Raw genomic sequence first — 14,788 nt, 5'->3', positions numbered from 1 at the left:
CCGTAACATGCTTGTTTACTAAATGGGTGGAATGTCTCCCGGCCCCAAATTGCAAGGCAGAAACAGCAGCTGCCCTGATGATCAATCACATCTTCTCGCATTTTGGACTACTCCAAAGGATTGAGTCAGACCGAGGTAGTCACTTCACCAGCGAAGTGATGACAAATATGTGGGAGATACTTGAGGTAAAAATGAAACTACACATTGCATACCACTGCCCTCTAGTGCGTGTCACAGGTTTCCCCCTTCTCACCTGTTGCTGTTGTTTACTGGAGCTCCTTGAAGGAGTTTTCTTACGTACAGTCCAGGTCTTGTACAGCCCCATGTGGGCTTCTTCGGGTTCCAGCGTGTGATCGGCGCTTCGACACCTGGAACGTTCAATATGTCTGGGAAATCCAGGAAATTATGATGTGTACTTGAGATGAGTGCACGGGTGTCCAGGATACAGGAGGTAAGGAAAGGAAGGGACTGAAGGAGGAAGAACAAAGGGTCCAGGAACCGTTAACAGGTAGTCAGCGAGAGCGAACTACGGCAACGCACGTCTAGCCACTGCAAGCGGTAGCGTTGAGACGCGCGGGTTCGCGGGGCAGGCATCATGCCACTTGAAGCATGCCCAACAACCCCAGTTAGGGGCTCTTGGGCTACAGTCCTGGACCTATGGCGCCAGGCTCTTAAGAATAAAGTCAGTCCTGGTGCCATGGGCGCCAGGCTCATTACAGAAATCTTACCTGTTGCAGACCATGCTGCGTACCTACCTGATGCAGACCATGCTGCACGAAGCCACAAGCCAAATGAGGCTTAAAGGGACTACTTTTCCTCAGGGACTCCTTTCCTCTCGGGTGGGGCTGTGGAAGAATACTTACCTGGGACTTCTTCCAAGGCTATTTAAGCCACACCCGGACAGCCACACGTGCTTCGCGTTATTCTGCTTGCTGCAGAGTAATGCTCACCGTGTCTTCAGCAGCTCCAGTCTTCAGCCACGCCTGCTTCAGCCCTGGAACACCTGGAACAAGAAAAGGAGAAGGAGAAGAGGTCAAAACAAAACCCTTACCTAAATCCTTGATCCAGCACATCGTCAATCTGGAAGAGAGAAGCCTTCTCAGGTGCATTGCCACGCACCTCGCAGAGCCGCGCTGAACTCACCAACCGAGGCTGCATTCCTTTACTCCATCGCGAATCCAGCATCTCCAGGCCATTCTTCAACACCTGGGGGAGACAAGAACAGATAGGTGAGCAAGGGCAATACAAACCACCCCCAAAGACTTAGCTGATTTACCATAGGGGGGTACTCAACTCATCTCGGGTCGGCGTAGTCAATTCTGCATCACTGCCGCACCCCCGCCCCTAACGGGAAAAACAAGGACAATACAAATCACCCCCAAAGACTTACCTGATTACCACAGGGGGGTACTCACCTCATCTCGGGTCGGCGCATTCAATTCCGCATCACCGCCGCACCCCGGCCCCTAAGGGGAAAAAACAAGGACAATACAACCTAACCCCAAAGACTTACCTGATTTACCACAGGGGGGTACTCACCTCATTTCGGGTCGGCGCAGTTAATTCTGCATCATCGCTGTACCCCGGCCCCAAAGGGGAGAACCACAATAGACTTACCAGGATCTTACCAATTGCCACTTGGAACTCTTCTGGTGTTTTAAATCCGCAACCTGCAAGGAATCTGGCAGAGTGAACATCAGACTTTTGAACTCTTACGAACAATTGGACTTAAAGTCAATACTGGAACTCACCAATTCCTCCACGCCAGTGAAGTAACAGGTCGTCTACGCGCCCCTGTGCTCGACGCAGGATGGAGAGCTCATCTTTCCAAATCTTCAGGTGAGATTAAGAGGGAACTTCAGGAGTGTTCAGTGGGCAGACAAGGGGAGTGGGAAGGCGGGTTAACGCTCAGATTACGGGAGGTTAATTCCCTTTCTTCATTGCAGAAAGATATTCGTACGAGTCCAACAAACGAAGCTAAGTGGGTCTGTCCAGTCTGTCATCTCGGCTTTACGTGTTACTCTGGTGGAAACAACAGCGGGCCAATCCAGATCGACGCCCCCGTGGGAATCAGGTGAGCGTAACAGAGGGCACGTTGGATCCCTAGTATTCGGCATAAGTGTTTCCAAAACTGAGAAATGTATTGGGGCCCTCTATCTGAAATATTCTTGGAGGGGAGTGCATGAAGTCGGAATATGTGTGCCGGGAAGATTCCAGCAAGTTTTGATGAAGATGGTAGTTTATACAGTGGAGTAAAATGGGCCATGTGAGTGAGTAAATCAATGGTGACCATGATAGTCGTGTCTCCCCTGGAAGGGGTTAATTCTACTATGAAATCCATAGCAATGACTTCCCAAGGTCTTGTCGGTAACGAAGATCCGACGGCTTCTTATTATCATGTTTATTTTGATTGCAGACTGCACAGGCTTGGATATACAGCTGAACATCAGTCTTCATGCTTGGCCACCAGAATTGTCTCTATATCAGACGGAGGGTATTGCTGACGCCGCGATGTCCTGAGTGAAGGGTATCGTGGCAGAGATTTATGATCCTTTGTTGTAGTTTCTGTGTGGGGATGACCAGGCTGTTATCCTTAAACAGATACCCGTCCTTAGTTTTTAGACTCCAGTGATTCTTTCCTGTAAATTCCTTCCAGAAGTCAGAGGACTGGGTTTGTATCTGAACATCTTCCAGGAGGCTGATTGCTTGGGCTACAAAAATTGTGTTGGGAAACATCTTTGGGAAGGACCGACCCTCAAGAGTTTCATAATCGGGACGCCGGGATAAGGCGTCAGCAATTATGTTTTGTGTTCCAGGGACATGGTGGATCTGGAACTGATACTGGGCAAAGAAGAAGGCCCAGCGAGTCTGACGGCTGTTTCTACATTCCAGTGACTGTACAACTTGAAGATTCCAATGGTCCGTACGGACTTGTACAGGATGTTTTGCTCCTAGAAGTAGATGACGCCACTCTGTGAAGGCTTGACGGATGGCTAACAATTCCTTTTCGAAAACGGAATAGTGGGTTTCGCTGGGAGTTAGAGTTTGTGAAAGGTAAACAATGGGATGTTCTAATTTATCCTCGAATTCCTGCTTTAGAACAGCTCCAATGGCGTAGTTAGGGGCATCCGTTTCCACTAGGAATGGTCGATTGATGTCAGGTTGAGCCAGGATGGGGGCATGTGTAAAATCTGTCTTTAACCGTTGGAATGCCTCCTCTTGGGATGTGGTCCAGAGAAAAGGAGTATCTTTCTTCAACAATTTAATGATCAGTTTGACTAGCTTGGAAAAGGAGGGTATGAATTTCCGGTAGAAATTGGCAAGCCCCAGGAAGGATTGGATCTGCTTCACAGTAGTCGGAACAGGCCAGGATAGTAGAGCCTTTACCTCCGATTGGTCCATTCCAATTCCTTCTGGGCTTAGGACGAATCCTAGATAGTGAACAGTAGAGACGTGAAAAAGGCATTTCTCGGGTTTAGCCAGGAGCTTGTGTTCACGTAACCGCTGTAATACTGCCTTAACATGCCCTCCATGCTTAAGATGGTCTTTATATTAGGATATTGTCCAGGTACACTATAACGAAGATGAACAGTATATCAGAGAACACCTGATCCATGAAATGATGGAAGACCGCTGCAGCATTGGCGAGCCCAAAGGGCATGACCAGGTACTCAAAGTGACCGAAGAGCGTTCTAAAGGCCGTTTTCCATTCATCTCCTTCCCTAATATGGATCAGATGGTAGGCACCTCCGAGATTCAGTTTCATAAAGACTACAGCCCCTCTCACTGCTTCCAGGATGTCTGAGATTAAGGGCAAAGGGTAGCGGTCCTTCAGGATGCACTGATTTAACCCGCAATAATCGAGACAAGGCCTAAGCTCCTTGGTGTCTTTTTTAGGAACGAAAAACAACAAAGCTCCTGCTGGTGATTTGGAGGGTCATATAGTGCCATTTTCAAGGTTGGTATCCAAGTATTCACAGAGGGCTCTCTTTTCCGGTTCGGATAAAATTAACATTCTTCCAAAAGGAATCACGGCAGAGGGTTCTGTCTCAATAGCACAATCTTCAGGTCTGTGAGGTGGTAGTGCCTGAACCATAGCAGTTGAAAACACATCAGTGTAGTCCTGATAGGCCCTAGGAACCTGGATGATATTGGAGACCGTGCATGGCCCTTGCTGGTCTCACGGTGTACCTCCAGAAGATGTCGGCGAGGAATCCAGGGATAGACAATGAGACATACAATGCTCTGAACCCAGGAACAAGGAACCTGCTGCCCAGTTGATGTATGGGTGGTGCTTTTGTAACCAGGGCATACCCAGCATCATTGGGTAGTGAGCAGACTTAATGATGTCAAACTTGATCGACTCTCGATGGTGATTTATCGAGAGTTGCAACTCCTGGGTTTGTAGAGTTATGGGTCCAGAAGAAAGGGGTCTTCCGTCAATCGCCTCTACAGGTTGCGTTATGCCTCGAGTTTCATAAGGAATGTGGTGGGCAGTGACCTAATCTTGATCTATAAATATCCCCATGGCTCCATAATCCACCAATGCCAAAAAGGGGTAGGTTTCGTTCTTGGATGGCGATAGAAAGGCCTGTCAAAACCACAAGATTATTTTGTCCAGGAGAGTTCAAGGATGGAAAAGACGTGGAGCAAACATCTCTTCCGAAGCTGCACTCCATCTAGGATCGGGAGCTGGCGTTTCCCGAATGCCGTGGAGGGGCTAATGGACACTCTCTCACTAGGTGTTTATCTGAGGCACAATACATACAAAGCCCGGTGTGAATCTGTCGCATTCTTTCTTGCAGGGATATGGGTCCGCGAAAGGCCCCGAGTTGCATGGGTTCAGGTTCATTATCAGGGGTAAGAGCGTGCCCAGCCTTCGAGGAAGTTTCCATGGAGGTCTTTTGGAAGGACGTTCTGGTCTTCTTCTTCTTTGCCTTCCGTTCCTGAATACGGAAGTCTATCTGTAGAGAGAGATCCATGAGAGCCTGGAATGTGCCTGGACGAGCCACTCTGGCTAGCTCATCTTTTATCTCTTCATTTAGTCCTCTTCGAAAAAGGGTAAAGCAGGCTTCAGAGGACCAATCCGTTTATTTGGCCAATTGCTTAAAGCGTGTCACATATGTCAGCATGTCTTGGGAACCTTGTCGGAAATCTAGTAGGCGTTCCTGGGCACGACAGACCTGTTCTGGGCGGTCCAACATGGTCTTTAGAGCCTGTACGAATCCATCGCAGTCATCCAGGAGGGCATCCCCAGAATTAACTAACGGCGTGGCCCAAGTCAAAGCATTCCCAGAGAGATGCGAAATCATGAAGCCCACCTTTGCCTTGTGGGTGGAGAAGTAGTAGGGCTTGAAGGTGAAATGGACTAAACACGAGTCAAGGAAGCCGCGAAGGGATTTTGAAGAACCGTTGTATTTATCAACTACTCTGCCCAACAATACACTTTCCTTGGTTGTGGAATCCCGGGACAAGACTAAGTGTTTTAGCGCGGCATTCTCAGCCTTAAGATTCTGCACTTCTGTTAACTCCTGCATGCCACGCATAAGATCTTGAAGCGCCGCCTCCATGTCTGTGTCTATTTTGGTTCGTTGGCATCTCAATCTGACTGTTGTTTACTGGTGCGTCTTAAAGGAGTTTTCTTGCGTACAGTCCAGGTCTTGTACAGCCCCTTGTGGGCTTCTTCGGGTTCCAGCGTGTGATCAGCGCTTCCACTCCTGGAACGTTCAGTATGTCTGGGAAATCCAGGAACTGATGATGTGTACTCGAGACGGGTAAACGGGGGTCCAGGATACAGGAGGTAAGGAAACGAAGGGACTGAAGGAGGAAGAACAAAGGGTCCAGGAACCGGGAACAGGTAGTCAGCGAGAGCGAACTACAGCAACACACTTCTAGCCACTGCAAGCGGTAGCGTTGAGACGCGTGGGCCCGAAGGGGCGTAGCTTCTTTATAGAGTGTGCATTGTCCAACACGGAAGCTGGTAAACAACGTTCCCTGTCTGTCGGCCATGATGGTAGTACTGTTGAGTGCAGGCCTAGATGTGTCAGGGACCAGGAAGTCCAAAAGGCACGCATCTGATGGTTCATGCCAGTGGGGGAGTTCAGAGGTACAATAAAACCACTGTGAGCATACTAAGAAAAATTGTGGCAGCCTCTGGGCCATGTTGGGATATCCGATTACCACTTGTCCTGATGGCCGTCAGATCTACCTCTTCTTCTGAAAGTAAGATGTCTCCATTTGAGCTGATGACTGGATGAAGGATGGTGCTACCCCAGAATCTGCTCTATAGAACACAAGAGCAGACACTAATAAATGCCTCCACAACTCATGAGTGTGTTGAGAATCTGAGAAAACACCTTCAACATGCTTTTGTGTACGCTCAGCGTAATCTAGAAATATCTGCAGATCGCATGAAGACCCACTATGATCTAAAGACAAGCAACAAGGAATACCAAGTAGGAGACAGAGTCTACTTGTACAATTTCGAAAGGAACCAGACAAAATAGCGCACATTTTTGCCTACCTAAAGGGGGCCTTTTGAAGTTGTGGACAAAATCTCACCAGTCGCCTACAGAATCTGCATCCCCAAGGGTGACTTGACAGAAGAGAAGTGGATCCCCATCAATTAGCTAAAGAGATGCCACCCCAGGCACACTTTGCAGCATATAGAGGAGTCTACAGAAAACCTAGTGGGGGATACATCTTAAGCATAGCAATATTTCAATTATCAATGAATGCATGTGTATCCCACTGCTGTCATCCCGATTGGAGGACAGTTATTGGGAAATTGTCATAACCGGTTTGTGTTCTCTGTTATAGATTCGTACCAGTTACACTTCATTACCAAGGAGGACCTCCTAGGGGACCCGGAAAAGAAAACCCAAGGAAATCTGGGGTGTCGCTCCACACCAGAAAAAAAAACCTGAGAGAAGGCTGAGGGTATCGTTCCACATTCCAACCAGAGGCAGCGAGGAGCGCGTGTCGCATAGTTCGCTGAGGGAAGAAGGACTCATAACCGACTGAACCTGCTTTTTCAAGAAAAATAAATCCTACTTGCCTGACTCAGCCACGACTGGAAGTCCAGACGAAGGTGGGTGGGGGAATGTGTGAGATATTTGACCCACTCAGCTGTAATATGATACATCACTTTGCTGCAGTGGTGCAAGAAAGAAACAGCTGACTTTTGTTTGCGCCAAGATCTCTAAACTGTGTTTTTGCAACAATCAGAAAATGCTTGCACCACCCTGCCACACACATTTCAGGTGGGATGGAACAGAGTACTCACTGCGGGAATGTGCCAGTGTGCTCTGCAACATTTAACATGGAATGAAGTGAAAGAGGCAGCATTACTTTGCTGAAAACCCAAAATGTCTCTTTAAAATGCCATCTTTCAACCTTAAAAGTGCTGCTTGTCGCTAAACCAATCCATTTCTCATGAACCACTGTGGTTAAAAGGGCCCTGCAATGCCCAGGATCATCTATTGTGTCTCAGAGGAAGCGGGCCTCATTTGAATGGCAGCTCCTGTCAAAAGTATCTTTGAAACATCAACCAGGGGCTTTGTTTTCATTTTACACAGGAAACGTGTCTATCTTCTTTGCAAAAGTATCAAGGATCAGCTGTTCATAGAAAGACTTAAATAGATGCCTGTTAAATGTATCCATGCTGCAAAGCAACTCCAGAACTCAAGAAAAGAACTATAGCTGCAGAAAGTGTGCCTTTTCTGGAGATGAAAACCGAATTTAAAGAAATAGTAAAATGTGCATTTTCTGACTGAAGAGAGAAAATCACCTATTTAAAAGGAAATAGCTGTGTGAAGGCCTGCTTATTTAGAAATGCAAAAGGATTTATTGCTGGTAAAAGTACATCTATAAACTGTTCTGATTCCATAGGTTAACGTCAAGATGTTAAAACGTATAGGCTAAGTTGGCAAACTATATGAAAAAGCTTGCTATGCCAGTTGCTAGCCCTGAGAAAGGGTGACACCTCATAAACATCTGGAACAGGAAAACACTAATTGCTAGCTTGGAGGTCTTTGAATGCACCAGGACAAGGGACTTCCCCAGCTCATCAGACATTCATCTTTGCTCCAGGCTGGGACAAAAGCAGGCTGAGACTCTCAGCTGTCAAGTGTGAGGGGCAACAAAACCTTCAATCAAGAGAGAGGCCCCTCATCCTGCTTCAAAGGAATTGACAGCTGCTTGCAGATGGGGGAAAGAAAAAAAACTGATTAAGAGACATTTGGTTTTTAAAGGTTATTTTGCAACTGAACTTTAAAGACATTTAACTTTGCAGCAGGAATGTGGAAACATATGAAAAGTTTGTAGTTCTAAATCTGATTGTATGCTCTTTCTTTGAAAACTTGGTAGAACTCATTACTGCATAAGGAATAGAAGTTGTAAAAATTAACATATTGCAGAGAATGTATTGATGTTGTGAATGTAACATTTTGTACACACAAACCATGGTTAAATGCTCATCTGCATACAAATTGGGGAATTTTACACCAAATCTTTCATGGTTAAAATTGCCAAAATGTAGCAGAAAGGCAAAACTAGGTCCCACAGACTTGGGATTTGGATTGAAAAATGACACACAAAATATGTAACCTGTGTATCTGATTTTCTCAGAGGTTATAACGGCATAAATATCTATTGGTGGCAAAGTTAGATTTTGGTTCCTGTAGCTAGGGGAGGTTTCTAGACATTGTAAATGTCACCCCATAAACATGACATCCTTTTTCTGGGATCCAATCAGCTGTGGGCAAGGTGGAAACTATGCTCTTGCCCAATCATAGCATTATGGGTGTGGGTAGTAAGCCTGTCCCTACCATATACTGTAGTGATGTCATCTGGCAGGATAAATAAGGGCACCTGACAGCACACAGGGTATACACTGATTGTCGATGTTCTTCCTGAATTCCTGTGTGATGTCCTGTTCCTGATTTCTTCATCCTGCTTCATCCTGATTCCAGATTTTCATTGCAAAGCCAAGGCCTATGCATTGCTGAACCCCCTTTCGGAGAAGCAGCAAATACTAAAAATCCTAAAAAACCCAATTGAAGCATCCTGATCCAGCCTGACTTGCAGCTACCAGATGCATGCATGTTGCAAACTCGCCATCCCGCTGATCTGTAATATCCAGTAACCAGAAGCACCAGTCCAGTGCAGTCCGGTGACCAGGGCGGCACAGCTGATCCTCTTCTGCCAGATTTGCCCAGCTGTCCTTGGTTATACCCGATCCGTGTGATGACGAGAAATCTTGATGGTCCAAAACCCTATTTTAAAGTGGACTGTAAGTATTAATTCGATCATAGAAAATCATAGCATACCTTGCCTTGTCTTGTCTTATTCCAATCTCTAAACCATCCTATCCTTACCTTAATAGCTTGTAAGCATGTCAGAATCCGTATTGCAATCCTGTCTTGGATTTATTTTTCTAAATGCCATTTCTCTAGTCATTTTATCTTGTGTTAATCCTAAACTATCAATCCCATTTCGAGTGGCCCAACTAGTTTAGCCAGGGTGGGTGCTGGGGATCTGGGGTTGAAGTCATGAATCAAGTCCAGAGGTTACTATGTCCCTCTTTGGTATTCTAGCTGGAATGCTGTAGTCTAGAGTAAAATTATAGTGAATATTTTCTTGTCCAAACTGATTTTCTTTTCAGTTTTCACTACCCGATTCTTTCTAAAAACGCCTCTCATTCTACATTGCATATCTCCCTCAGTTTAATAGCTAGAGTCCTCATTTCAACTCTGGATTATACATTCGGACCTATAGCTACACCCCAACCCAAAAACAAAAATTTCACCTGTTTTCCTTAAAAACCGTTTGGTTCATTTTAGGTGGGAACCAACATTTTTGCAAAGTTTTACATGTGTGATTTTTATTCTAAATTATTTTCAACCTTCCATTCAAATTCAAATTGTTTTCTTTTGCTCAAACTATTGCTCTTGACTGCCAGTATCTTTCCAATGTTGCTCCCATTAAGATTTGTACTTATTTAAGGATTTTAGCACATTTTCAGTGTTTCATTCAGCCATTTCCGTAATGTTATTTTAAACAGTAGGGTTTCAAATCTGTTTTCTCTCTTGTTTGGGGCGGGAAGGTTGGATTCAAATTATTTTTATTGTTCCTTATTCCCGATTACCTGCTAATTCCTTATATCTATTTAGAATTGCTTATTTGTGGGTTGAGGAATATTGCAGGGGGAAATTCTAACTTAAGTGCTAACTGTCCAAACAAGCCAAAAGTGTTCTATTCTGTGGTGTTTTCTATTTTGTGTTACTAAAGAGTGAATTTAAGTGCATTTAATACTTCTTATCTGTCATTGTCACCACATGGGAGACTGCTGCTCCCTATTAAAAAGTATATGTTTGATTTGAATGTTAAATAAAGAAATCAATATTAGCTTTAACAACCAGCCTGATTCCTGGTCCATCGTGACCCTGGGTATTTGAAACGGGGTGTGCTATGAGTGGTGTATCACTCAAAATATTGAACTTATATATATATAATACAATAAGCATTTTGGTTGTGCACTGTACACTAGGCTGAAACCAGGGTGTATCGCATGATTGAAATACTGAACAAGAGCGTGCTGTGATTCAAGGCTATCAAGATATCAGAGTGGTCGAGGAGGGGAGAACTGCTGTACCCGTGAAGGGGGTGGGTATTTGTTCTGGATGTTAACAATCTTCTGAATAAAAAAAATCACAGGGTGAAACGCCAAGGTCCTGAGAAGAAGGAACTGAGGCAGAAACTAAACTGAGGCAGAAACTAAGCTGGGAGAGTAACAATTCTGAACCACTAAAAACAGCTCTATAGGTTGATTGTGGGAACCTGAACTATGATTGATAAAATAAGCAGTTTGGCCTCCTTGATAGCCTTGTAGTTGTTAAGGCGGAAGGCTTTCACGTGTTTTATCGGTCAGTGAGTAGGCTGACCACCAAGTGCGCTCTGCTTGTTTGTACAAAAGCTTGAGAGAACCAAGATAAACAGTATACAAAGGCAGCAACATTCTCAGAGACTTTTTTCCTAATTTCAGAGGAGCCAAATCAGAAGCCACTGTGAATGGATCCTAAAGCACACTCAAAGGATCACCAAGCAAAGAGGACAGCCCATAATGTTCATAAAGTTTCCACTTGCCACCATACATGCCGTGGTTGATAGATCGGTCTAGCAGATGCCAGAGTTAGGGAAACAAATTATGTAAATGGTCCAACCAGACCACAGGCAAAGTTGGATGGACCCTCAAGGCCTTAACATCAGCAAACATCAGATCCAGTATATGTTCCTTAACAAGAGAAGGTGAACGGAGATATCGCAAGAGTTGAAAAGCCACTAAATAAGCTATAGGTTGTAAGTGACTCCAATCAAGCAATCCCACTAAGTCAGTGCCTTGTCTGGGATGCCCAAGGGAAGCCCTTATTTATGTATTTTTATGGCAATTTATAATCTGGATGATGAACCCTTGTATAACACCCCTCTCTTAGAATCCCCCTTGACCCCACTGAGCCAAGAAATAGGCTTGTTTTGCAAATTTAAAAGGTTTATTTGAAAAATTAAACAATATATATATATATATATAACACTTCTATAAATAAATTGATAATGGATAGTACACTTGTGAATTTGAGCAGTAATCAGCAAGAGGTAATCCTACAGTAGCACAGTTCTTGGTTACTTATGAATAGGAACAGAAGAATGAGGTGGGAAAGAATGCTTTATATGGTTCAAGGAAACGCAATGATGAATGAAATGCAGTACAGAAAATATCTTGATATGGCTTCAACAAAAGACAATGTAATCACTTTTCCTTGGCAATTCACTCCCCCCCTTTATGCAATATAAGGAGATGGAAAGAAGACACACAGTTCTCAGGAATGCAATCAAATATAATTCAGTTCCCCCCTAGCAAGCTTAGAGGAAAACAGGTATGAGTTTTAACACAGGCAAGATACTTTGATGTGGTTGCAATTAAGTGAAAAATATGCTAAAAAGGCTTTTAATTCCCTATAGGGGGTTCAGGGTGGGTGATATCTAGTTTATATTAGTTCAGGCTCAGTTTAGCAATGCTCTATGAGTAACTAGCAGGTTAAAATGAATTTTAGCAAAGGAAAGCAAGGAACTGCTGATTTTTACACGTGGCTGAAATTGTGCAAAATGTCAAATCGCGGCAAATTTAATTGCGTGCGTCGAGCGTAATTACGGAGGCCCTATAAGGAGTAGCAAGTCGGTTCTAAGTTCGCTGGAAAGCCTAGAATATTAATGTTAAGATGACAGTTAGAACTCGCTCCTAGCACAAACGGTTCCAGAGATACGGCCGATTTAGTCAAGGTAGTTTTTCGGATTTGAAATTTTAAAGCTCAGAATGACAGTTGACAGTTTTCAGTTTTAAAGATGACAGAATGACACGATTCTAGGAGGCAGTTCTAATAGGCTAAAATAGTTTGGATTAGATTATTTTAAACTAAGAGATTGGTTTTGGCACAGTGAGTACTCACACTATATTTTTGAAATAAGCCGTCAAGGTCTGGTCAGGTTGGACGGGACTTCCGGCGGGTGGTTCTGAAGTCCCGGCTATCTGGGTCAGCTCTGCTCTCTGGGTCTGTCAAGCACCGGTTCTGCTCACAACGGTCTGGTTTGTGGTTCTCTCTGGTTCCGGATACAGCACTGCTTTCTGAATACTGCTACAGGTTCTTGCAAAAGTTCTTGGCAAAAAAATTCAAACAGCTCGCCCGGCTGTTGAATAGTTTGGCTGGTTTTGAGGCCTGCTGAAGAGGATTCAGCTTGTGGATTCAGGCTTCTCTGCTCCAAATTCTGGAGTTGATTCCTGCTACAGGTTCTGGAGATTGATGGATTTGAAGTCTGGATCTCTGGATGTGAAGTCTGAAGTCTCCCGGCAAAACGTCCCGCAAGAAAGTGGAAAGTGAATGTTCCCACCTGTCCTGCACTGTCTACTTTTATGTGTTTAGAAAGTGGGTGTGTGCGTGGCATAACTGAGCCTGCCCCTCTCTACTTGTCATTGGCCCAATTCTCCCCTCTCCCATGATTGGGGGAAGGAAATGGATTGTCATCATGATGAGGTCTGTTCTTGGGTCAGAGGATCCTCCACTGGTCAATTTGCCCACAAATCTATATTTGATTCAAATACATATTTCCCAGATACACAAGTGGTTGACATTACATGTACATATTACAGATGACTTAAGACAGGTCTCTGTTCAAGCCCCATGTTCCTGCGAGCTGGGATTCAGAAATGACAACATTTTGCGCTTTTTGGTCGGTTTACCAATATCGGACATTTACCAAAAATTACACAAATGTGCGCACGGAGTATTGACATTAATTGATGAAGTGTCAGATTTTTAACATGCAGACATTTGGAGTAAGACCCTATTTTCTGCTAGGAACCCCCCAGAATACACCACAGGGTCCTAACACCTCTTAAAACGTGCACAGAAACATCACAAGAATAATGATATTACTTATATAATTCTGACAAGTCTGTACTATGAATTATCCATCTTTTTTTAAAGATTATGCCCAGCCCAAAGGGGTGTGGTTTCCCCCAAGCACATGGTGGAGTTTCTGGTTTGTCCACTTCCCCCAAGCTCAGTTTGCTCTCACAGGCACTACCCCTCCCAGTTTCTCCCAAGAGGAAGCCATTTACGACGCCCCCAATATAACATTTGCCTGAGTCCAGGACAGGGCTTTGAACAATTTCCTGCAGTCTGCAGGTACCCCTCCCTTAATTCAATCAGAGATGTGTGATCTCCTTTTGGTGGGGGCAGCAGGATGCAGCCAGGCCTGGGAAGAGTTGTTGAGCCAGTTCAACTTCTGTCGGGGGTAGTTATCAGGCAGAATTTAATTTCTTTAAGCCACGCTTCAGCTAAATGTCCTGTTTGTTCCCAGTTTAAATCAATCTTACAATTTTTACACATGCAGCTAGAATGCTGATTCTAAGTTCAAAACCATGACATTTAACAGTTGCAAACTATGTGACACTCAAAAGTAGGTCACTCATTTAATTTAAACATTTCGATTTTAGTGGTTTTAAATCCAATTTCAATTAAGCTGCTGACATCCACAGCTCAGCCAGTTTTGTTATAAACATTGTTTTGGGCTCTTCATCTTTCCAGATTTAGTATGCACGCAATAATTGATTCTGCCACATGTCTGCTGGTGTTCAGTGAGATTTTTGGCTATCTCGCAATGTTTGAAATGGGCATTTGGAGCTTGCATTCAGAGAAACAAAGGGTGATTTTTAAAGTGATTTTTAGCTAACAGGCACTGCTGTTTTTCTCTTTGGCACCCCATTTCACCCATGGCTCTTCTGACCCAGCACGCTCGCACTGGTGGGTGGCAGGTCAGCCGATTATTTTGGTGTGCGCACAACTGCGCAGTTCTCCAGGACTCTGGGATGGAATGATGGGCGGCGACAGCTCATCCCCACATCTACCCAGTCTATTGGTTCAACATTGGGTCAAAACCCTTGACAAGGTTTAGCTGCATGGGAGTCAAAGAGAGCATTGGACCAAATATTAAAATCTCCTGCAACAATGAAACAAGCATACTTTAACTGTAGGGTGTAATCCAGACCCACAAATGTCTCCGGAAAAAACAGGTCTGAGTGGTGGGTGGGAGGGTAGAGTGGGTTATAAATAATCGAAAATGAATAGTTGAAGTAGGCGAGAGAGGCATCCGAATCTAGAGATGTTCCATTTTGATGTTATGTGAGATGGAAATAACTGAGCTATGCAAGTGCTGTTTAAAAACCACAGCGACA

The sequence above is a fragment of the Ambystoma mexicanum genome, chromosome 3q (assembly GCF_040938575.1).
Source record: "Ambystoma mexicanum isolate Mex_15411 chromosome 3q, UKY_AmexF1_1, whole genome shotgun sequence".
NCBI lineage: Eukaryota > Metazoa > Chordata > Amphibia > Caudata > Ambystomatidae > Ambystoma > Ambystoma mexicanum.
This window is presented reverse-complemented; position numbering follows the sequence as displayed.